The sequence below is a fragment of the Leiobunum rupestre genome, chromosome 6 (assembly GCF_980474605.1).
Source record: "Leiobunum rupestre chromosome 6, qqLeiRupe1.1.hap1, whole genome shotgun sequence".
NCBI classification, from domain to species: Eukaryota; Metazoa; Arthropoda; class Arachnida; order Opiliones; family Sclerosomatidae; genus Leiobunum; species Leiobunum rupestre.
Window position 1 is genome coordinate 3,083,922 of NC_143389.1, and position 18,541 is coordinate 3,102,462.

The 18,541-nt window shown below is 40.5% G+C and overlaps 5 non-coding genes and 3 pseudogenes across 5 annotated transcripts; 3 read left to right on the forward strand and 5 right to left on the reverse strand.

The window, feature by feature from the left end:
• The first annotated feature begins 5,660 nt into the window (after window positions 1-5,660).
• Window positions 5,661-5,779, forward strand: LOC149937981 (5S ribosomal RNA). The gene has a single exon (XR_016481845.1). It is a non-coding gene; the product is annotated as a 5S ribosomal RNA (ribosomal RNA).
• Window positions 5,780-7,705: 1,926 nt separating this feature from the next.
• Window positions 7,706-7,884, reverse strand: LOC149937982 (U2 spliceosomal RNA; annotated as a pseudogene).
• Window positions 7,885-9,559: 1,675 nt separating this feature from the next.
• LOC149937983 (U2 spliceosomal RNA) lies at window positions 9,560-9,702 on the reverse strand (annotated as a pseudogene).
• A 1,141-nt stretch (window positions 9,703-10,843) lies between these two features.
• LOC149937984 (5S ribosomal RNA) lies at window positions 10,844-10,962 on the forward strand. The gene has a single exon (XR_016481846.1). It is a non-coding gene; the product is annotated as a 5S ribosomal RNA (ribosomal RNA).
• A 1,934-nt stretch (window positions 10,963-12,896) lies between these two features.
• Window positions 12,897-13,084, reverse strand: LOC149937985 (U2 spliceosomal RNA). The gene has a single exon (XR_016481738.1). It is a non-coding gene; the product is annotated as a U2 spliceosomal RNA (small nuclear RNA).
• Window positions 13,085-14,548: 1,464 nt separating this feature from the next.
• Window positions 14,549-14,702, reverse strand: LOC149937986 (U2 spliceosomal RNA; annotated as a pseudogene).
• A 1,139-nt stretch (window positions 14,703-15,841) lies between these two features.
• On the forward strand, window positions 15,842-15,960 carry LOC149937987 (5S ribosomal RNA). The gene has a single exon (XR_016481847.1). It is a non-coding gene; the product is annotated as a 5S ribosomal RNA (ribosomal RNA).
• A 1,914-nt stretch (window positions 15,961-17,874) lies between these two features.
• LOC149937988 (U2 spliceosomal RNA) lies at window positions 17,875-18,063 on the reverse strand. The gene has a single exon (XR_016481730.1). It is a non-coding gene; the product is annotated as a U2 spliceosomal RNA (small nuclear RNA).
• Window positions 18,064-18,541: the final 478 nt, after the last annotated feature.

The following is an 18,541-nucleotide window of genomic DNA, read 5'->3' on the forward strand; positions in this document are numbered from 1 at the left end:
ATATTTATATACGGCTTTTAGGATTTACCAAGACCTGGGCGCCCACTGGCAACAGCAAGGAGAGACGATCGAAATCTCGTTCGAGAAGCAACGAGGAACAAACATTTATCATTAGGAAAACTGAGGGATAGATGGGAGGAAATCTACGGCGTTAGGGCTGTGCACACAACTATTTGGAATAGGTTAAAAGCCAATGGTCTTCGAAGACGCCGTGCTTTATGTAAGCCTTTTTTAACAAATCGTCACAAGATTCTTAGACGCCAGTTTTGTAACGACCTTCTGCGCTGGCCCAGAAATGACTTACGGAGACTTATTCTTTAATCCGATGAAAAGGTGTATAAAAATAAGGTATGGTCCTGAGTTCTTTTTACCTAACTAACATTCGATTTTTAACAGACCTTTCAAAGTTCGGCGTCTTCTCCTACCGTTTGGATGACTAGAAGAAAGGGCAAAGGTCAAAGCCGGCCATGATGCATCGCACTCAAACCAGTGGAAGATTTTCTGTTAATGTGTGGTGCTGCATCGGTGACGGTAAAATAGGTATCCTTCATGAAGTTCAAGGTAGACTTAACGGGGCAAATTATATCGGGATTTTGAGAGAGGCCATGATACCATCGGCTGCGACCATATTCGGATTACAAAATGGTTCGAGGTATTCTTTATAAAACAATTGGGTAAGTGAAATAACTAAACAATTAGCATTGTTTGTATAGGTTTACTTTTATGCACGATAACTGTCCAGCTCATTGCGCTCGGATCGTCCAGAACTTTTTGGAAAATGAAGGTATTGAAGTTTTGGATTGGCCGCCGAACTCCCCGACCTGAACCCTATTGAAAACCTGTGGTCTAAAATTCTCCAACTCATGGAAAAAAGAATACCAACATCAAGGGATGACTTAAGAAATATGATAACAGCGGCGTTTAATGCTATTCCTAATGATTACGCTAGAATATTAACCGACTCTTTTCGTCGTAGGCTGACGAAATGTCAAAGAAGGAGGGGAGAAATGATTCCCTATTAATATTTTTACAAATGTAACATATAAGATAAGCATATTTATTTGTCTATTGTGATTCGAGATAAAATATGTGATCAAAAATATCGCTTTTGCTTTATTTACCTATTTGAAACGCGTATGGCTAACGCGGGTAGTTACATTTAAGAAAGCCTCCCACAGCTTTGGAATCTCAGTATGTCCCGATATTCCGACATAGCTATAAGGTTACTCTTTATATTCGAGCAGGGTAAATGTGTTTGGATTTAAAGGAGCTATCGAAAGTCGCTACTCGGCGCGGACCTTTAATTGACCTTTAAAATAACCAGTCTAACGCAATCTCAGCTTCAGCCTAGCAAATAGCCATACGGTCCTATATTAGTAATAACGATAACGTAAACGTATTAAACACATATGAAGTTAAGTGTTTACTAACATACGTAAATAAACGTTTGAAGTCGTTCGTAGCCCTGGTTAGGCGTAATTTTAAGATTTTTGTAATTGGTATTTGCTACATATTTTGCTGATTACCCGGGGCGGCACCGTGGAGGGGGGGGGGGGTAACAATTGATATATACCACACGGGATTGTAGGTTTCTATTTCTTTACGTTTTTCAATATAAAACCAATACGGTACCCCCCCCCCCCCCCATAAGTTAGTCTGGAGCTGCCCCGGCGATTTCTAGTTAACTTCCTGAAAATGCTCAAAGCCTTATTCCAACGTGGCGCAAAATCCAATTTTCTTTAATCGGACTGACGCCTACGCATAAAATTACTAGGGCGAAAATTGAATTCGTCGCGAAACTAACAAAAGTAAGCAAGTGGGAACTCGGCTCAACGAAAATGCTACCCAAATTTTATCTCGACTTTCAAATTTGTAACTAAAATAAACACTATATTTAAAATTTATATTTTAAAGTTAGTTAACACTTGTAAAATAAATTTTAAACCATTTTCAATATATAAAAAAAACTTCTAAAAATTTAATTTTTAAGTATTTGAGGAACTTTAAAAAATCTTTGCCTACACCTAAATATTTTCTGGCGTCGCCCCTGTTCGTTTCTCAAATGAGCACAAGAAAATATTTATGTTAACCTTCAATTTGTTACATATTTAGAATTAAACAAAAAAGTTTACTTCTAGGAACTATAGATGGCGACAAAACCCGTCAACATTTATTATTTTAAATGGCTTGGTAAGATGTTTAGATATTTCTCAATTTCTGTGAAAACTTCTTTGGTGAATATCTTTTGAACCAATGCGTCGATTTGAATAATTCCAACACTTTCTAAATATAAATCAACCCCGAAGAACACGAAAATCGGGTTTAAAACGACCTGAGATCCAAAATAAAAAAGTTGACACCCCCTCTTTTAGGCCAAAATAGGCCAAATTATAAATCTATCCAGAAAATGATTTTGGCCAATTTGTAGCTAAACATTTTATTAATCTTTTACCGATGTCCGCTTCGACTTGATGCAACTATAAAAGAAATGACGGACGAAAATGTTCGAAATCTCCCACGGGCAAAGACGTTTTGAACAGAGTGTACATGTCACAAGTATGATAACAGTTATAAATTTTCGAGTAATTTGTGAGTTGGCATTTCTTTAAATTAAGAACGATAAGGAATTTTTTAACAATACGCCCTGAAATCTATCGATTGTACATAGTTCTTAACGATACCGCTTTTTTATGAAATATATATATACTCCCCCTATGTGTAACTTCATTTGGTTCGCTGAATTTAGTACGTCGAGTTTCCATTATTGTACCACTCCGTCATCTTTATATGCCGATGTAATACATTAAGAGGATTTATTTTATTTGAACTAAAGAAGTTCATTTTTAATAATGATCGCTTCGTTATTTCATCATAATTTCCTGGTGTTGAAGTTCAAGTTAAACAACATAAGACCAGGTAAGTATTCTTTTATATATGTTCTAACTTAACCTTAGAAAATCGTTTTTAAACGTTTAACTAATAGCGCGCAGTGTATTAAATTCGTACGCACATACGAAAAGTCTAAAAGATTGTTAACGTCTTTCAGACCCATTGCTACGTCACAGCTCGAAGCTCCAGCGTCTCCACCGCCATCCCAAAATAAGTTTCATATCTTGGGCCCTAATGGGGCCCGTATCGGATATTAAGTTGGTAAGACCGATACTGAATTTGTTTATTTAAGAAAACGAAAAAATATACATGGCATCGGCTGCCAAGAACAAAGATGAATAAATTCAAAATTGGGCAGAGCTTGAAACAGCCATGGCAACACCTGCGGAGGGATCTAGTTGCAAAACTGACGCCGATGCATCGGAGCCGGAAGCCGCTGTCGATGCATCTCGAGAAGCTTTGTCCTAAAGAGGAGCAGGATCAATGGTCGCTGACTCTTTATCTGCGTCGACAACGCCATCAGCAGTTGTTTCAGAGCAATTAGATCGGCGGCCACGTTCCGTGCATGCAAAGGCCACCTGACCCAGCTTGTGGCGTTTGAAACATAGACCCGACACCGGCGTGAGTGATGGTCCACCTAGCCTTGTTCCAGCCTTCGATGATATTCGGGATTCCGTAGCGCATAAGGATCTGCCTGGTCCCGTTGGTCCGGTTAAGAAAATCCGGGGTGCTGACGAACTTACAGGCGAGAACGTTTCCAAATTGACGTAAACTGGTGGCAATGGAAGCGGCATCGGCGTAACCTGGGATCCCCCTCAAGACGAAAGTGACCCGACGGAGGTAGACGGAAGAGATTGGGCAGGCCTGACCTTTAAAGTCATCGTGTTAGAGTCGATCATGGCATCAAAGAAACGTTGGAAGGTGAACGAGACATCGAAGCGATCGGAGGGCATCGGTTGCAAGCAACAAATGGCGCGGACCCAAACATAGCCTCGAATTAACGAGCGAGATCAACTAAACCGACTGCAGGAGTGGGTAAACTGAAACCGTTTAATGCCCTTGCGGAGACACAGCCATGGTGAAAACTAACGCAGTGTTAATGATTAAGAACGATATTGACATTTTATACAGTTATGTTATGTGTATTGTTTTGTTATGATAACGTTGGTTCTATATAGTGTTTCAAATTATAAATCTGAATATCGTTATAATAAAGCTTTTATTGATTGATTGCTTAATCCATCCTACTTTGTTGATGTTGAATTCAGCGTTGAAGAACATAAGACTGGAAATGTACTTTCCTATATTTGTTTCCATAATTAACTATTGATATAACATTTAAACATATAAATACATTTCGTATCCTTTATATTTTGGTATTTAACGTCCAGGGTAAACACTATTATATCTCCTTTTTTAGGGTGAACCGTGTTCGAGTTGAGTATTGTTTACCTTTGTTGTTAAATTTAAGCATACAAAATCATTTGTTATATTTGAGCATATGGCGTGCAGGGTAATTAAATTCTCGTTTCATAACACGTACACTGAATTTTTCTTAAATAGAGTATTCGCTATTCCCTAACTTAATAAAGCCACGTACAGTTATACTTCGAGTATAATATTTGGTAAAAATTAATTTCAAACTATTAAAACATGTTTAACAAAGTAAAAAGAGAGAATTCGAGCATTTCAAATATTTCATAATTACGTCACCGAATGTTGGTCCTGGTGGGAGATGACAACGTTTGTAGCCATCGCGCGAACAAAGGAGAAGACGATATCTTGAATCCGTGAAAGAGAGGTACACCGCCAGGCCCGGACTGGCACTTTTGGGGTCATCGGCTAGAGACAGTAGAGTGGGCCACTTTACCGGGCCGTATGGAAAAAAAATCTAAATGGTGGTTTATAGGACCATAAATAACGTATTAAGTGTACTAGATTCTACGTCAAACGCGTTTAAATGACCATTTAGGAAAAATTTATTATAAGCGAATAGAGCGTTCTATAAAAGTGGACCATAACCGGTCACTTTTCATACAGACTATAGAGCTGGTTCAGCAGGACTAACAACTTTTGTTATTCTTTGGTTTAAGAGAATTCGGCTTATGTCCTGTCTTTATATGAATATTTTAGAGACGTACCTTTTAGGAGTTGTAGGAGGCACCCTAGGTGTTGAAGTATGTTTGGGGTTAAGGATATTTTCATGATCTAAGTTTCATCTTAAACACGTGGATTTGGGACTAGTATTTTCGAGAATTTTGCTTATTTGCCATCATACATTTATTACAAAAATCATTTAAAATAAGAAAAAAGGCGCGGAAAGCCGGAAATATGTGAAGCCTAGGCTAGCAACTACGCTACTAATAAAAATTGACTGCTCTCAATTTCTTACGGGTTTGCCAGATAAATATATTTCTCTAAGACGAAAAACCGGCCAAACCTTCACCTCCTCCGAACTCCAAAGGGGGAAAGCACACCACACCAATTTTATAGATTCGTAAACGCGCCTTCCCAATCGACCGCCATCACCTTACAGTCTACGGGGAGGGTGATGAAAAAAACTGGTTTTGGGGGGGGGGATGAAATTTCTGCGGTAAAGGGCTTGCTCGTTGGTTGTCTGTACGATAATATCGGCGCCCAGTAAACGTTTCTAAAAAGAGTGTATAGAACGTTCTATTGGAGCCGCATGCAGCCGGTGGCCCTCGGCGATCACCAACCTACCAGGACCTGGCTAGTCGCGGCTTGTCCACCGCTATCAATTACACTCTAGCGGCAACGGCCATATCACGCTGAATACACCGGTTCTCGTCTGATCACCGAAGTTAAGCAGCGTCGAGCGCGGTCAGTACTTGGGAGGGAGACCACCTGGGAACACCGCGTGCCGTTGGCTACTCATTTATTTTCGCGGGATGGGATTTGCGTCTTTTAACAGGAAAATACCTTCATCCTATCATTTTGACGCTGCTTTTTTTATGCAATTAAAAGTTCGCCCAGACGATAATATTATTTCGGTCAACTCTTGGCCTTTTTTTAACAACTGGCAGCATCTTCCCGTGAATAAAATACATGTTAGTATCAAAATTGAACAAAATAAAATGGCGAGAAAATTGGTTTTTATTTTATTCTACTTAAGGCTTGTACTTAAAATAGTACTAACTTACTTACTTACTTACTTACTTACTTACTTACTTACTTACTTACTTACTTACTAACTAACTAACTAACTAACTAACTAACTAACTAACTAACTAACTAACTAACTAACTAACTAACTAACGTTTATCTCTAAACAAAAACATTTCCGCGGTAAAATCCACTCTGAAATGGCCTTTTCTGGTTTTGGAATTAAGTCCAAAGTTAAAATTTTATTAACAAATTCTAATTGTGAAATATATTTTTTGTTCTAAATTTTAATCTTAAATGTAATTTAAATAGTTGAATCTAAAAAAGGACTTTTGGAAAATGTTTCATATAAGGTTTTATCATGGGACAGCCGCATGGATTAGGGGAGTAACCCAAAAATACAAAATATCAAAACAAACCACAGACAGAGATATATTTTTTAAACAAAATAATATAGCTAACTTTTATCTATTAATTGTTTTAGGTGATGTAGTTTATGTAAAATATAAAAATGAACCTTGGCACAATATAAATTTAATGTCATGTTTTATTGATACTTAGAAAAAGTAACAAACATTTCAAAAGTCAGATCTTTGAGATCCTTATTAGAAAAATATAACATTTTAAATCCGAACTCCTCTATAAATATTAAAATTATAAATTCCTAATCTACTTTAACAAAAGATATATCATATTAAGTTTAATACTATTAATGTTAGGAATAATCATGACTTTGAGATAAATAGAACAAAAATATTTAATTCCAAATATAGTTAATTATAGAGCAATATATAATAAATGATTTTGTACTTACCAAAAATAAGCCTTGCCACTTTATATCTTGGTAATGTAGCCGCCGCATGGGCGAAGCCGCGGGCGGCGGGCCCCCGGCGGCGACTCACTGTCCACGGAAGACGGGAAGAGAAAAAAAATGGAGAGGGGCTTATTTCGTGTTTTCTCTTTACGCGGAACATCTTGGCTGGAACCCAATGACGTAAAAATGAGGGGCGCGCTGTCTCTACCCACCATACCGAAACCCGCGAATTTACGTTATGAAAACCGGTTCCTTCAGCCAACCACTTAGAACATGCACGATTTACGAACCTTGGGTTACGAATAAAACCACAGGAATAACACAGAACAACCTCTTTTCGCGCCTTTATTTTACCCCTCTTACTTGCCTCCCGCTCGTCGGCCATTGCCTCTGCCCTTAGCGGGGAGTCTAGCATCCACTCCTTGGGTATCCATAATGGAGGATAGGACTGAAAGGGGGAAAACCAAGCACGGACGCGCCCAGGAAAATACCAAGGAGGATAGGAAGGGAGGCGAAGTAGGAGGGATGAACGCGGCAGCATCCTTGTAAGAAGCTTAGCGGCGGAAAAATGGCGGCTAGACGTAGCGTAGCTGCCGCAATCTTGCCGCCATTCATCCCTCCTACTTCGCCTCCCTTCCTATCCTCCGTGAAAATACCGCGAAAAAGAGTGTATAACTAGGTAAAAGAAAATTAAAAACTGGAATCTTTCCGATTCTTCATTATTAACTATTCGACAATAAGGATTTTACCACTTATGACGTCAGAGGGGCAATATATTATAATAAAGAAATAAATATAAAGACAGCCAAATAACATTGCCCGGAAATACTGTGTTGCGCAGTGCGCCATTATAAGACCGTTTGATTTTTGATTTCAAGAGAGAAGTGGGCCGATCCCGGATTTACTGCAATACCAGGCCGACCCGTGGCGGAGGTGGAGCAAGCTCCGACCACTCCGTCGCCGTCCAAAAATAAGTTTAATATCTTGGGCCCCGATGGGACCCGTATCAGATATTAAGCTGATAAGAACAGATACTGAATTTGTTTATTTAAATTCTTGTCATGGTTACATATGTTCGCGTTATTAATTATTAATTTAGCGCGAACACTGTTAAAACTTAATTTCTTTTTTTCAGGTTTGTCTTTTTATAAAAGGTGTCAAGGTAAGTATTATTTTACTATTTTCTTTTTTAACAGGGTAAGTATATTTCATTTTTTTCCTTTCTAGCGTTTAACGTTAAAAAAATATATATATATATGTCTATCGATACAAAAAAACGAGGGCAATACCGTACAAAATAACCATTTGTTTTTAAACAAAAAAAAAACACTTCGAAAGTCAAAACACTTAAAGATGTAAAATTAAAATGATGAAATTTAAAATTTTACTAAAACATTTGTTACGTAGTTACTTGTAACCTTACGCGGATTTTAAAATCTAAAAAATATATAATTAAAAACATAATTACATATTTACAAGTCATATTGATGGCTTATTTTTTCCCTTTTTTTGCTTGCGTTCCAGATGGTGAAGTCCGTGTACGTTTCGCGCAATTTTGCAAGCATATGCGCGCATGCCTCAGTGAGTTTTCACGCCATTTACGGATTTCTGGCGAAGTCGTGTCCAAGTCCTGTGCTCGACGGCAAAAGTCCTCTAAATCTTTGGTGGACATCTCCCAAAATGTCCATTCTCGTTCGTATATCGGAATTTCCGAAACTGGATGTTCTGAGATTGGAGAAGACTCCAAATCTGGTTCTTGACGCGGTGGAGTTTTAACTGCGTTGGAGTAGCCATTTGATTTTACTGGTGGCTCGAGGACCTTAGGGAGAGACCCTGGCGGGGATAGGCGCCAGCCATCTTCGCAACCTTCGAAGTTTCCTTCTCCTGAGCCTCCTTCGTCCATTTTTTCTACGATTACACCATCGCCAGTGAAGTCTGACGGGTCTGCTCCTGGTGGTGGTGTCTGGCTTCTTACAACTTCAGGATCTTCAGGGGCGGGTTTTTGATCCGTATGTTCAGTTATCGGACGTACTTTTTTCTTCTTCTTGGGGCAATCCCGAACCTGATGACTGTCTTTACGGCAGTAAAAACACATCCGTTGTACCCCTTGGTAAACGATCTGTACACGGTGTCCACTGATGGTCATCAGGTTCGGGATCGGGCTTTTGAGTTTAACTTCTAGGCGCCGGTTCCCATTCCGAACATCTTTCAACGGGCCCGTCTGGAATTTCTCCCACGATTCTGAAACCACCTCGCAGTAGCTCTTCAACGCAGACTTCAGGAATGATAACTCCCACCAGCAAGGAGCATCTTTTAACGTGATTTGGGTGACTGGATCGGCGACACCCACGATGTCTAGATGTTTGTCCCCGACAATGATACCGGCGTCGATAGCCTTCTGATAGCAGATGGCGTTCTTGAACGTTATCTGGCATTCAGCTTTTCCGAGCATCTGGAAAACTTCGATGCTCTTGGGGCCAATGCAGTCGAAAAGGGCTACCGCCAAATCTTCCACATTGACCCCGTCGAATTTTATTCGTGCGGTAGCTTTCTTAGAGATCGAAGGATCATCAGGAACCGACTTCGACGATACCGGAGGCATGGCGAAAGTTGGTGGAAACCGCCGAAGCGGAGACCGGAACTCAGGAACCGTTGGTTTGTAGCAAGCGGCAACCGGAAAACAGGAACAACAGCCGGAACTGGAACTGGGCTAGAGACAGGAACGGCAGCAACTGACGATTCAGCGTAGCGGAGAGCAGGCAAACTCGCCTAAAAGGCGTAAAAACACTTCTCGCCCCCGACTAAGATCTCCGTATAGAACTGATATTGGAAACAGATACTACACTTTGATCTTAGCCAAAAGGCCGAGAAGCGATAACCCGCTAGGAGCCGTCACTGTTTAACAAAGTAAAAAGAGAGAATTCGAGCATTTCAAATATTTCATAATTACGTCACCGAATGTTGGTCCTGGTGGGAGATGACAACGTTTGTAGCCATCGCGCGAACAAAGGAGAAGACGATATCTTGAATCCGTGAAAGAGAGGTACACCGCCAGGCCCGGACTGGCACTTTTGGGGTCATCGGCTAGAGACAGTAGAGTGGGCCACTTTACCGGGCCGTATGGAAAAAAAATCTAAATGGTGGTTTATAGGACCATAAATAACGTATTAAGTGTACTAGATTCTACGTCAAACGCGTTTAAATGACCATTTAGGAAAAATTTATTATAAGCGAATAGAGCGTTCTATAAAAGTGGACCATAACCGGTCACTTTTCATACAGACTATAGAGCTGGTTCAGCAGGACTAACAACTTTTGTTATTCTTTGGTTTAAGAGAATTCGGCTTATGTCCTGTCTTTATATGAATATTTTAGAGACGTACCTTTTAGGAGTTGTAGGAGGCACCCTAGGTGTTGAAGTATGTTTGGGGTTAAGGATATTTTCATGATCTAAGTTTCATCTTAAACACGTGGATTTGGGACTAGTATTTTCGAGAATTTTGCTTATTTGCCATCATACATTTATTACAAAAATCATTTAAAATAAGAAAAAAGGCGCGGAAAGCCGGAAATATGTGAAGCCTAGGCTAGCAACTACGCTACTAATAAAAATTGACTGCTCTCAATTTCTTACGGGTTTGCCAGATAAATATATTTCTCTAAGACGAAAAACCGGCCAAACCTTCACCTCCTCCGAACTCCAAAGGGGGAAAGCACACCACACCAATTTTATAGATTCGTAAACGCGCCTTCCCAATCGACCGCCATCACCTTACAGTCTACGGGGAGGGTGATGAAAAAAACTGGTTTGGGGGGGGGGGGGGGATGAAATTTCTGCGGTAAAGGGCTTGCTCGTTGGTTGTCTGTACGATAATATCGGCGCCCAGTAAACGTTTCTAAAAAGAGTGTATAGAACGTTCTATTGGAGCCGCATGCAGCCGGTGGCCCTCGGCGATCACCAACCTACCAGGACCTGGCTAGTCGCGGCTTGTCCACCGCTATCAATTACACTCTAGCGGCAACGGCCATATCACGCTGAATACACCGGTTCTCGTCTGATCACCGAAGTTAAGCAGCGTCGAGCGCGGTCAGTACTTGGGAGGGAGACCACCTGGGAACACCGCGTGCCGTTGGCTACTCATTTATTTTCGCGGGATGGGATTTGCGTCTTTTAACAGGAAAATACCTTCATCCTATCATTTTGACGCTGCTTTTTTTATGCAATTAAAAGTTCGCCCAGACGATAATATTATTTCGGTCAACTCTTGGCCTTTTTTTAACAACTGGCAGCATCTTCCCGTGAATAAAATACATGTTAGTATCAAAATTGAACAAAATAAAATGGCGAGAAAATTGGTTTTTATTTTATTCTACTTAAGGCTTGTACTTAAAATAGTACTAACTTACTTACTTACTTACTTACTTACTTACTTACTTACTTACTTACTTACTTACTTACTTACTAACTAACTAACTAACTAACTAACTAACTAACTAACTAACTAACTAACTAACTAACTAACTAACTAACGTTTATCTCTAAACAAAAACATTTCCGCGGTAAAATCCACTCTGAAATGGCCTTTTCTGGTTTTGGAATTAAGTCCAAAGTTAAAATTTTATTAACAAATTCTAATTGTGAAATATATTTTTTGTTCTAAATTTTAATCTTAAATGTAATTTAAATAGTTGAATCTAAAAAAGGACTTTTGGAAAATGTTTCATATAAGGTTTTATCATGGGACAGCCGCATGGATTAGGGGAGTAACCCAAAAATACAAAATATCAAAACAAACCACAGACAGAGATATATTTTTTAAACAAAATAATATAGCTAACTTTTATCTATTAATTGTTTTAGGTGATGTAGTTTATGTAAAATATAAAAATGAACCTTGGCACAATATAAATTTAATGTCATGTTTTATTGATACTTAGAAAAAGTAACAAACATTTCAAAAGTCAGATCTTTGAGATCCTTATTAGAAAAATATAACATTTTAAATCCGAACTCCTCTATAAATATTAAAATTATAAATTCCTAATCTACTTTAACAAAAGATATATCATATTAAGTTTAATACTATTAATGTTAGGAATAATCATGACTTTGAGATAAATAGAACAAAAATATTTAATTCCAAATATAGTTAATTATAGAGCAATATATAATAAATGATTTTGTACTTACCAAAAATAAGCCTTGCCACTTTATATCTTGGTAATGTAGCCGCCGCATGGGCGAAGCCGCGGGCGGCGGGCCCCCGGCGGCGACTCACTGTCCACGGAAGACGGGAAGAGAAAAAAAATGGAGAGGGGCTTATTTCGTGTTTTCTCTTTACGCGGAACATCTTGGCTGGAACCCAATGACGTAAAAATGAGGGGCGCGCTGTCTCTACCCACCATACCGAAACCCGCGAATTTACGTTATGAAAACCGGTTCCTTCAGCCAACCACTTAGAACATGCACGATTTACGAACCTTGGGTTACGAATAAAACCACAGGAATAACACAGAACAACCTCTTTTCGCGCCTTTATTTTACCCCTCTTACTTGCCTCCCGCTCGTCGGCCATTGCCTCTGCCCTTAGCGGGGAGTCTAGCATCCACTCCTTGGGTATCCATAATGGAGGATAGGACTGAAAGGGGGAAAACCAAGCACGGACGCGCCCAGGAAAATACCAAGGAGGATAGGAAGGGAGGCGAAGTAGGAGGGATGAACGCGGCAGCATCCTTGTAAGAAGCTTAGCGGCGGAAAAATGGCGGCTAGACGTAGCGTAGCTGCCGCAATCTTGCCGCCATTCATCCCTCCTACTTCGCCTCCCTTCCTATCCTCCGTGAAAATACCGCGAAAAAGAGTGTATAACTAGGTAAAAGAAAATTAAAAACTGGAATCTTTCCGATTCTTCATTATTAACTATTCGACAATAAGGATTTTACCACTTATGACGTCAGAGGGGCAATATATTATAATAAAGAAATAAATATAAAGACAGCCAAATAACATTGCCCGGAAATACTGTGTTGCGCAGTGCGCCATTATAAGACCGTTTGATTTTTGATTTCAAGAGAGAAGTGGGCCGATCCCGGATTTACTGCAATACCAGGCCGACCCGTGGCGGAGGTGGAGCAAGCTCCGACCACTCCGTCGCCGTCCAAAAATAAGTTTAATATCTTGGGCCCCGATGGGACCCGTATCAGATATTAAGCTGATAAGAACAGATACTGAATTTGTTTATTAATTTTCAGTCAAAATACAAATTTCTAAAATGTTCGCGGTTAATTAAATTAAATTAGCGCGTACATTGCTAAAAATTGTTACATTTTTCGTTTTTTTCCTAGGTTTGGTTTTTTTCCAACGTCGAGGTAAGTATTAATTGTTTTTTTCTTTTAACATCACAAGGTGAGTATAATTATTTTTCTTAAAAATAAAAAATCTAATTGCTTTCAGGGTTAATAAAGTTAAAGCCCGATAAAAGTGTAAACAGAAGTAAATGAATAAAAATGAGTTCTGCATAATTTAAAATTAAATTTTGTCCTTACGAGATAAAAAGATTTAGTATGTTACGTATTGTGTATATACATCCTTCTCAGGTGTGTTTTTGGTGGCGGTGGCGAATGTCTTTTTCTCTTCGGCTTGTGTCTTTCCTTTCTTGGCGGCTTTGCCTGGAGAGTTGGGCATGTGTCGTTTTGTATATTTTTCCAGTTCTTGGTTGGCGAGCGTGAGAAACACCTGCTTCCGCCTGTCGTTCAATTCGTCTGTAGTCCTTAGGTATTCCATGAATTCTTTGAGTTCCTGCTGCGAGTAGTTCTTTATGTATTCTAGGTTTTTGGGACTGACATATAGGTCTCTGTTGTGGTCTTCGTTGATTTTCTCGGGTGCCTGGGGCGGGTCGACCATGTCCACTGCCTGGACGTGCTCTGACCTCTCTGTTGGTTCCATCTCCTGGCCTTCAGCGATTTTCCGCGTTTCGGCTTCCTTCCTAGCCTGTTTCACCTCGCATGAGGACACATTGTGTCCCTCCTTGTCGCAAAAGAAACATCTCTTTACGACTCCCTGGTAGTAGACCAGCGCTCTGCTGCGTCCGAAATAAAGAACATTTGGTATAGTTTTTTCTATTTTAATTTTAACCGATCTGTCGCCATTTTTTAGTCCTTTAAGTTGAGGGTATTCGTCGAGTCGGTGTGCTTTGATGGTGCCGTAATGTCGCATAGTGGTAAGTATGGAGTCCCATTGGATCCAAGAGGGTAGATTCTTGATGGTCACCCAGACGCCGTCGTCTTCGACGCTGGTAAGTCGGCAGGGTTGATTGTTGATTTCGAGGTCGTTGTAGGAGAGCGCTTGTTCCAAGAAGGCCAGGGTCGTAAATGTTATTAAAAATTTTTCTTTACCAACAGGTTGGAGAGTGTCAAGGCAGTCAGAGCCGAGTTTATCATTGAAGGTCCGAGCGACGTCCAGGAATCCGGCGTCGACTTCGAGCCGGGCTGTCCGCTTTTTCACCTCAGCAGCCATAAAGGCTGTGGAGAGGTCGTCAGGTGGAGGTAAGTCCCAAAAAGGAACAGCGTCAGGTACCAATGGCAGGAAACAGCCAAGTCAGGATACGGCGTGGGGACCCGGAACAGCGGCGACAGGTAAGTAGCAGCAGAACCAGGATCGGCAGTGGAATCAGGAACAGCAGAGGAACCGGAAACAGCAGCGGCAGCTTCAGAATCAGGAACAGGAACAGGAACGTCAGGATACTGGCAGGTAAGTCAGCATCGCAGGAACAGGCTGAGAAGCGTATACGTCGCTTAACGGCCTTTCGGCCAAGATTTCAGCGAAATAGCTGGAAACAGATACTACACTTTGATCTTAGCCAAAAGGCCGAGAAGCGATAACCCGCTAGGAGCCGTCACTGTTTAACAAAGTAAAAAGAGAGAATTCGAGCATTTCAAATATTTCATAATTACGTCACCGAATGTTGGTCCTGGTGGGAGATGACAACGTTTGTAGCCATCGCGCGAACAAAGGAGAAGACGATATCTTGAATCCGTGAAAGAGAGGTACACCGCCAGGCCCGGACTGGCACTTTTGGGGTCATCGGCTAGAGACAGTAGAGTGGGCCACTTTACCGGGCCGTATGGAAAAAAAATCTAAATGGTGGTTTATAGGACCATAAATAACGTATTAAGTGTACTAGATTCTACGTCAAACGCGTTTAAATGACCATTTAGGAAAAATTTATTATAAGCGAATAGAGCGTTCTATAAAAGTGGACCATAACCGGTCACTTTTCATACAGACTATAGAGCTGGTTCAGCAGGACTAACAACTTTTGTTATTCTTTGGTTTAAGAGAATTCGGCTTATGTCCTGTCTTTATATGAATATTTTAGAGACGTACCTTTTAGGAGTTGTAGGAGGCACCCTAGGTGTTGAAGTATGTTTGGGGTTAAGGATATTTTCATGATCTAAGTTTCATCTTAAACACGTGGATTTGGGACTAGTATTTTCGAGAATTTTGCTTATTTGCCATCATACATTTATTACAAAAATCATTTAAAATAAGAAAAAAGGCGCGGAAAGCCGGAAATATGTGAAGCCTAGGCTAGCAACTACGCTACTAATAAAAATTGACTGCTCTCAATTTCTTACGGGTTTGCCAGATAAATATATTTCTCTAAGACGAAAAACCGGCCAAACCTTCACCTCCTCCGAACTCCAAAGGGGGAAAGCACACCACACCAATTTTATAGATTCGTAAACGCGCCTTCCCAATCGACCGCCATCACCTTACAGTCTACGGGGAGGGTGATGAAAAAAACTGGTTTGGGGGGGGGGGGGATGAAATTTCTGCGGTAAAGGGCTTGCTCGTTGGTTGTCTGTACGATAATATCGGCGCCCAGTAAACGTTTCTAAAAAGAGTGTATAGAACGTTCTATTGGAGCCGCATGCAGCCGGTGGCCCTCGGCGATCACCAACCTACCAGGACCTGGCTAGTCGCGGCTTGTCCACCACTATCAATTACACTCTAGCGGCAACGGCCATATCACGCTGAATACACCGGTTCTCGTCTGATCACCGAAGTTAAGCAGCGTCGAGCGCGGTCAGTACTTGGGAGGGAGACCACCTGGGAACACCGCGTGCCGTTGGCTACTCATTTATTTTCGCGGGATGGGATTTGCGTCTTTTAACAGGAAAATACCTTCATCCTATCATTTTGACGCTGCTTTTTTTATGCAATTAAAAGTTCGCCCAGACGATAATATTATTTCGGTCAACTCTTGGCCTTTTTTTAACAACTGGCAGCATCTTCCCGTGAATAAAATACATGTTAGTATCAAAATTGAACAAAATAAAATGGCGAGAAAATTGGTTTTTATTTTATTCTACTTAAGGCTTGTACTTAAAATAGTACTAACTTACTTACTTACTTACTTACTTACTTACTTACTTACTTACTAACTAACTAACTAACTAACTAACTAACTAACTAACTAACTAACTAACTAACTAACTAACTAACTAACGTTTATCTCTAAACAAAAACATTTCCGCGGTAAAATCCACTCTGAAATGGCCTTTTCTGGTTTTGGAATTAAGTCCAAAGTTAAAATTTTATTAACAAATTCTAATTGTGAAATATATTTTTTGTTCTAAATTTTAATCTTAAATGTAATTTAAATAGTTGAATCTAAAAAAGGACTTTTGGAAAATGTTTCATATAAGGTTTTATCATGGGACAGCCGCATGGATTAGGGGAGTAACCCAAAAATACAAAATATCAAAACAAACCACAGACAGAGATATATTTTTTAAACAAAATAATATAGCTAACTTTTATCTATTAATTGTTTTAGGTGATGTAGTTTATGTAAAATATAAAAATGAACCTTGGCACAATATAAATTTAATGTCATGTTTTATTGATACTTAGAAAAAGTAACAAACATTTCAAAAGTCAGATCTTTGAGATCCTTATTAGAAAAATATAACATTTTAAATCCGAACTCCTCTATAAATATTAAAATTATAAATTCCTAATCTACTTTAACAAAAGATATATCATATTAAGTTTAATACTATTAATGTTAGGAATAATCATGACTTTGAGATAAATAGAACAAAAATATTTAATTCCAAATATAGTTAATTATAGAGCAATATATAATAAATGATTTTGTACTTACCAAAAATAAGCCTTGCCACTTTATATCTTGGTAATGTAGCCGCCGCATGGGCGAAGCCGCGGGCGGCGGGCCCCCGGCGGCGACTCACTGTCCACGGAAGACGGGAAGAGAAAAAAAATGGAGAGGGGCTTATTTCGTGTTTTCTCTTTACGCGGAACATCTTGGCTGGAACCCAATGACGTAAAAATGAGGGGCGCGCTGTCTCTACCCACCATACCGAAACCCGCGAATTTACGTTATGAAAACCGGTTCCTTCAGCCAACCACTTAGAACATGCACGATTTACGAACCTTGGGTTACGAATAAAACCACAGGAATAACACAGAACAACCTCTTTTCGCGCCTTTATTTTACCCCTCTTACTTGCCTCCCGCTCGTCGGCCATTGCCTCTGCCCTTAGCGGGGAGTCTAGCATCCACTCCTTGGGTATCCATAATGGAGGATAGGACTGAAAGGGGGAAAACCAAGCACGGACGCGCCCAGGAAAATACCAAGGAGGATAGGAAGGGAGGCGAAGTAGGAGGGATGAACGCGGCAGCATCCTTGTAAGAAGCTTAGCGGCGGAAAAATGGCGGCTAGACGTAGCGTAGCTGCCGCAATCTTGCCGCCATTCATCCCTCCTACTTCGCCTCCCTTCCTATCCTCCGTGAAAATACCGCGAAAAAGAGTGTATAACTAGGTAAAAGAAAATTAAAAACTGGAATCTTTCCGATTCTTCATTATTAACTATTCGACAATAAGGATTTTACCACTTATGACGTCAGAGGGGTAATATATTATAATAAAGAAATAAATATAAAGACAGCCAAATAACATTGCCCGGAAATACTGTGTTGCGCAGTGCGCCATTATAAGACCGTTTGATTTTTGATTTCAAGAGAGAAGTGGGCCGATCCCGGATTTACTGCAATACCAGGCCGACCCGTGGCGGAGGTGGAGCAAGCTCCGACCACTCCGTCGCCGTCCAAAAATAAGTTTAATATCTTGGGCCCCGATGGGACCCGTATCAGATATTAAGCTGATAAGAACAGATACTCAAAATTGTTTATTGGAAAGAACAAGAAACATTACAAGGCCTCAGCGGCAAAAATCAAAACCGAAAAACTTTAGAAATGCAAAATAAAGTCGAGGTCATCAACCCAGGACACCAGCGGTCGAACGGGATCACACCAACGAGACAGGAACAGTGGACGAGCGAAGCGATGGAAATCCAGGCGGATGCGATGGCGGAGATGGTACCGGACGCGCTCGCGCACCACCACCGAAGAGTCGAGAGTACGTTCAAAAATAAATCGGTTACGGGAAAGCCACAGCTGGTAACGTACCTCCGCGAGGACCACGTGGAAGGCATACCGGAGGCGAGCAGGAACAGGAATCGGCGTGCCCCGAAGAACCGTGTCAACGGAAAGGAAGCGGAGGCCGAAAGTCGAGACCACGAGTCCGATGATTCCACGACTGTGGCGGCAATGAAAAAACAGGTGGGCCGCAGTTTCCAGCGACCCGCAAAAAGGACAAGCCGACGACCGCGCCATAGCGTGACGATACA